The sequence below is a fragment of a genome, unplaced genomic scaffold (assembly GCF_019419815.1).
Source record: "Pyrus x bretschneideri cultivar Hongxiangsu unplaced genomic scaffold, Pyrus_bretschneideri_v1 Contig46, whole genome shotgun sequence".
Classification (NCBI taxonomy): domain Eukaryota; kingdom Viridiplantae; phylum Streptophyta; class Magnoliopsida; order Rosales; family Rosaceae; genus Pyrus; species Pyrus x bretschneideri.
In genome coordinates this window covers 325,333-332,164 of record NW_025999783.1, presented here as the reverse complement: position 1 = coordinate 332,164, position 6,832 = coordinate 325,333, and positions in this window count along the sequence as shown.

Sequence of the window (6,832 nt, the reverse complement as noted above, 5' to 3'; positions counted from 1 at the left end):
CGATCGTTGTCTCAATCATTTCCAATGGATTAATCCTGATTACTCCCTAGACTTAAAGTTCTTGATCCAATATACTAGTTTGGGTGAGATATGGAATTAGAATGAGATTATCATCCACAATGTAGCCTCGATTATGACCTTCATAATACCTCAATGCCGATTCGACCTCGAACATTGCGCAGATCTCGACCAACTCCACCTCATTATCGTCCATAGCTTGCTAAATGGCTTCAATGTGAAATCCTTCCCTCAGGTCAGCCTCCTGCCGAATTCTATCCAGCTCAAACTAAAGAATGCCTCGATAGGCGTCCCATGTGTTCCGCTTTACCGCCAGCGTTTGCTCCGCATCTTCCTTATCCTTTAGCACCTACGCAGACTCCGCTTGGAGTTTAGATATCCTTCCATTTCTCCTCATTGTGCATGTGCTCGACCTTTTTCTTTCGTACAACGCCCCATGAGTGTTCCATCTCTCTCTTCTTAGGCAAAAGCTTCTCCAACTCTGTAGTTTTCTCATGGAACTATCTATCTAGCTTGATTTTGCTGCCTAGCTCATTCTTGTAAGTTGCCTCCAACTTATAGATATTTTTCGTTGGCTCTAGAATGCAGCGTCCATCCAAGCATTTATCTGATTGGACATGTTCGTGAAAAATTAAGACCAAAGAAAGGAAAGCCAAATCATTGAAACAATGAGAATGACTTACCGCATATCGACCCTGGTAATAATTCCTCACCAAGTGGTTAGAATCTACAATCACCTCCTCGAAATTAGTGGGAGAAATGGTCAAACGAATCAAAGCCCGAGCATGATTCACACTATGGAGACCACTTGCATTAAAAGGAAGCACTTCATAATTGCAGACATGCTTGTTTACCAGTGAAGAATGAGTTCCCCTCGCGGCTATGTCAGAAGAACTCAACGCTTCGACAGACGATGGTAGTATAATATAAAGTTGCCCTTCGGCCTTCTCATCAAATACCCTCTACATACATGTAAATTAAGAGTCCAACCTTTTAATTTCCTTCGTTGTACTGTACCCATAATTATAATTATGTGAATATAATTCCACTAATTAGAAATGATAATAGAATGTTAAATTATCAAAGACGTGAGATATGAAAGAGCATAAACCTCTTCATATTCCTTCAGTTTATTTCATTAAAATAATTTTCTTTTTAGTGAAATAATCAAGAATGCAACTATAAATATAAACCATTATGCACCAAACAATAATACAGAAAAATCCAAGCACTTTGTTGCTCTTCTCTTACAGGTTTATTAGTCTTTCTTGTTATACCTTAGTTATTCGATTTGCATGGTATATATCCCACATGAAAAAATGAGTCCATGTTTAACGAATGCCCTTCAATTCATGCTGCTTATACTAGTTGTTTTAACAACATCAGTTGAGGCTGGTCTACTTTCTAAATTAACTATTCAAATCACAAACGCGTTGGGACCGAACACAGACCTCACAGTTCATTGCAAGTCCAATGACGATGATCTCGGCTATCACAGACTTCATCCCGGTGACAGCTTTGCGTTTAAGTTTAAGCCAAACATTTGGGGGACTACACTGTTTTTTTGCAGCTTCGAGTGGGCAGGAGAATTTCATTACTATGATGTCTTCAGAGCAGACAGGGATGGTTGTGGAAATTGTTATTGGACTATCTATTTTCTTGGCATTTGTTCTCACGATCACAAGTGTATTCAATGGCAGGATCGGGCCGGTTCTAAACCTAGGCCATTACTTCCATAGCTTGCTTATAATTTTTTTTTTTTTTTTTTAACAAGTAGAACTTAGAAATTCTTATTTTTACCATATAATGAATTTGGTTTTGATGTAAAAGCAATTAAATTGTGTGATGGCTTCTATTTTCCGTATTGCATGTAACTGCTTAAACCCCAAAAATTGGCGGAGCCAAGAAAGTTAACATGATAAAGAAGCGTTTGTGTCTCGAGGTTCGAATTTACAGGAATGGAGTTTTGAACTTTGATGCCAAGAGGCGGACGCACTACTTTTTGTCAATTGGTATAACCGCATAGTTGCAATACATCAGTTCAATTTACTCGAGTTCAGATTTTGATTTCAATTTACATTGAGGTGTTGTATGGTTGACTGCATATTAGACTTGAAGCTAGAGGCTTTAGGCTGAAGCCCAAGCCCACTCTTTTAGTTTCACATTATTTAAAAAATAATAATAATAAATGCTTAAATGGATTTACTATTGTAGGAATAATTTACTGAACAATTATGAAGGTCATAGAGAGAGAGAGAGAGAAAAGTGCGGCAATAGTAGAGAGAAAGAGAGATGTGTAATTGAGGTGTATTATATTTCATCCCATTGTGCCCTTATTTATAGTAGTAATATAGGTAAAAACCTTTTCCTTTAGGATTACAACATTTAATAGGTAATCTACTCCTAATAAGAATATAAGATACATTCTCATATCTACTAGGATTTACACAATCACATTCCTAATTTAATAGGACCGCAACACTCCCCCCTTAAGTATGTAAATACTCAAGTAAATGGCGCATCAGTTCTTCAGTGATGAAGAAAGTATAGTTAATGAAGTCGTCGGCACAATGAGCGAATGTGAGTCTCAAATCAATGGAAGAATGCATAAAAAGTAAAACTCACAAAACCTCGTTATGGTAAAACCCAAGGTGGGAAAAAACCCCATAATCTAAGGAGAAAAGTGAGAAGTTGCATTAAGTGAAAATTATACGTCGCTTGGACGAAAATAGAAGAGCTCACAAGGGTATGATCAGCCCATGATGGATGCCTCGTTAAAACCTAGTTAGGTAGCAAAAATCCAATGGGAAAAATGCTCCTAATTGTAGGGGAAAAGAGTACATTAAGATCAAGTGAGTATACTTCTGGATACTTTCCCTGAGTTTGACATAACTTCCAAATGAGAACTACAAGCATTGCATATGATAGTTAGGCATACCAATTCCTCGGACAAGCTTCTGGAATGTTGACTTCAACAGTGACATCATGTAGATGTCGGCAAGGTTGTCTGGGATCGGCTTGCATGACTTTAATCTCCTGATGCTCTGCTGATGTAGATGTAGACGCAATATGTCTTGGTGTTGACTTTGTTGATGTATCATGTCTTGGTCAGGTGAATACATGTGGTATAGTCTTCAAGGATTGTCGTCGAGACTCAACGATGGATAAAAACACAACAAGTACTTCGAATATGCTCAACAAGAACTCCTAACCACATCTCACTTATGGCGTAGTAAAGTGAGGTGAGTCTTGGAACAATTCAAAGATTTTGCAACTAAGGTCATATCATGGACCTCCAAGATATTGTGATATCCTTAACGGTAAAGACATAACCATTTGGGGATTTTTCCTTATACGGGTTTGATAAATAACCTGCGTCAGCATAACAAACAAGGCAAGCATCATTCCAAGGAACATGGGCGTTGGATCGACTGAGATGCGTTAGGATTTACCCTCGTAGTACCTTCAGGATACGTCTTTAATACCAATTCGGTGGTTGCGTGTAGACGCGGTGCTGCATCTTTACCAAGATCAACAGCGAAGGAAATGTCCTATCTAAATACAATGAGCTAAGTACAACGAAGTGCAAAGTTTAACTAAGATATGGAATTTCGGATTCCATAACCTCTTCAAGGGTCTCATTTGTATATAACGTATGGACGATCAAAGGTATACTCAAAGGTAACACATTCAGGGTGTAGTTCGACTGGTAGACCAAAGTACCGTCAGAACAATGCTTGAACTTTAGGTCAAGGCATAAACGAGTTTTCCTAAGATCCTTCATCTCAAATTCCATCTTCAGGTGCGAGGCAGTTTTCTCAAGCTCTTCTGGAGTCTTAGTGAGATTCGTGTTGACGATATAAATTGTAACTCTAGCATTTCAGAATAAGACTTCATAGTTTAATACATAAGGGCATAATTCATATCCCTAACTAATCAAATAATCACTTAGACGGGTATACCACATCCGTTAGATTGTAAATGAACACCTCAAAACGAGTTGACAAGGTGTTATATGGTTTTGGACCTATTTGAACCAGTCCATGTAATTCTTTGGGAACTTACATGTAAATCTCTATATCTATATCCCCACGGAGAAAACATTAACCACATTTCATAATGCTGCTATCAATCACAGGACGTTTTGAGAGAAACCTTGTGTCGTAAAGCGTGTATCATATCGCACTATTTCATTCATCTCATAACGTTTCCTTTCCCACTTGTAACACAATAAGGTTACCTTGGGCAGTGTAGGAACAGTAGGTCCAATACACATTTTGGTAAGAAATTTAACTTGGATTGTAATTTCAGTTGTCCAATCAGTTCTACTTTGTCACTTAATCAACGAAACATGGTTCAATATCGTCGCTTTTAATTTATGTCAATAGCTACCATGTAAGTGAAAATATCATCGATGATAATCTCATTTCAATTCCATTTAGCTCATCCAAACTAGTATACTAGACCAAGAACTTCATGTCTCGGGAGTAATTCGGATTAATCTCATGAGATGGAAATGATTTGAGACAGCGACCAACTTTAGATTCATTGTAATGTCGTGTTTTCCTCTTCCAGGGAAATGAATCCATTGAATCGAGTGATCTGTCATGCTCCAGGCCAAGACAAATTAATTGGCTATCCGCCGGTGTACCGAATCGTCCAACAGGGGTGTCCAAACTATCCAATAGAGGCGGCACACCCTCCAGGGATGTTGACTCGATGTCGGTTAAGTACGTCTATCCTTGCAGGCATGTTTGCAGCTAGTATATGATCTCGTCACTTTAGCTAGATAAAAGGAATGCGTCTGGAGCAACATTATGAAAACTAGAATTCATCGCATTTGCTTATCACACTTGTGCAGTATGGGGATCGAGATAAAACATAGTGGGTTATGTCCACGAAACTTCGCGCCGTTCTACAGGAATGTTGACGTTCTTATCTCCCCCTAACGGCGGGAAGACTGTCTCATTAAAGTGACAACCCACAAATGAGTGGTAAAGAGATCACGTGCAAGTGCTCGAAGAGAGCTAGTGTGAAGGAGAATCATGATCGACAAAAGATACACATCCTTCTTTGAGGACACATGATGGTATGTTGTGACAGCGCAACTTGGCACATAGAATGCACACCCAAATGCATAAATACGAATATCGTCAGGTTTGTACCCAATAACCAATTGTAACGTCATATAGGTAGGGTGGCAATGGGCCTCAAGGCGAACCAACATAAATGCGTATAAGGATTGCATAGCCCTAGGCAAAAACCGAAAACTTGGTACGATTACCAAATTCGGGTGATCATTTAAATTGCGCTTTATGATTGCTAAGTGAGGCTATTTGGGGTGAACATGGGAATTCAATGTTCAATTATAAACCCAAAATACATGCAATACTTTATCAAAAACCGTCGATATAAACTCTCCGGCATTATCCAGTCTCCCGAACCTTAAAGGATAAGTAGGGTGGTGAACCATTAATCGGCTAGGAGGTTTAGCAGTAATGTGTGTGGACAAACATGTGACCAGTTTGTCAATTCATCAACCAAAATCATAAGTCTTTATATGGTCCACATTTTGATTGGATTAGTCCATATATATTCCCTTGAATCCACTATGAAAAAAGGTGATTTCGTATCTTTGCAAAAAATGATATAGAAAATCAATTTCCCTAATGAGTAGGCTTGGCAAAGTGTGCTTGTGGGCACAAGATCCTTACTTCGGGTAAAGAGATGCATCGTAGCATCCTTGTTCGACCTAAGTGTCCCAAAAAGTCATGCCAAAGCAAATGAACTGCTCAATCACCAAGCTCCAAGTCGGCCATATGTGGTGTGTTCCCAGTTTGGGAACAACCTATTGACCCCAGTTAAAGCTTCAGGCTCATTTTTGGAGGTGGTGTAAAGATATTCCACTCTATTTTCTTCAGTTGTTTCATTTATGGTCATTGTTATCTCGAATATCCTTAAAAACTCAACGACAGGGAGAATTTAAGGTCCCTTAAATGGTGATGCAGTACCATTCATACAATGAGGAGTGTGCCAATACTCTTAATTAGGTTGGATAAACCTGAAGTCGTTGTTAAAGATGTGATATAGGTGTAAAGTTAGTGTGTGTAGTACGCATACATACAAACAACTAACTTTCTCACGTTCTTACCTAATCACGTGTTTAATTGAATTGGTCACATGTATTAAGAAACATGATTCAATTAACTGATATGTAAGGACAATATCAATAAGATTATCCATAAGTAAAACATACACCAAACCTGAATCCAAGAACATGGAAAAATGTTCATAAAGTAAACCAAAGTTACTAGGGTGGATTCGGCCAACTAGGCCATCCATTTCAAAATTCTGCTTTTCCAATGATGTTTGGTGGAGCGAAATTAGTCTCACATATTGACTACTAGAATGGTACTCCTTAACGACATTGGTAGGGGTACAAACAGGTGCATAACCAATGATCTATTCCATCAAGATGGAAGTAGATTCTGTAGGGTTAAGGTTTGGGAATACTATCCATTATTCTTGAAGTTTTAGGTCTTAGGTGCCAACGATCATGCTTCGGGCATGATGCCACACCTTGTCAAGTCCTGATTCTACCATATGTTGTAAAAACAAACTTGAAATTGGATTGTGAGAGAGTATCTCATTCGGTGTATCCCTCTGAAGCAACGCATCACCATTCGGTTAGGCTTTGACTGAACTGGGTAGAGCCATTCGGTATACTCCAGCCAAACTTGGTCCATACCTTTCTCTTATGTTTGTGGTAGTAATCAGATATGAGAATTTGGTAAATTTCCTCTTTCTACACTGC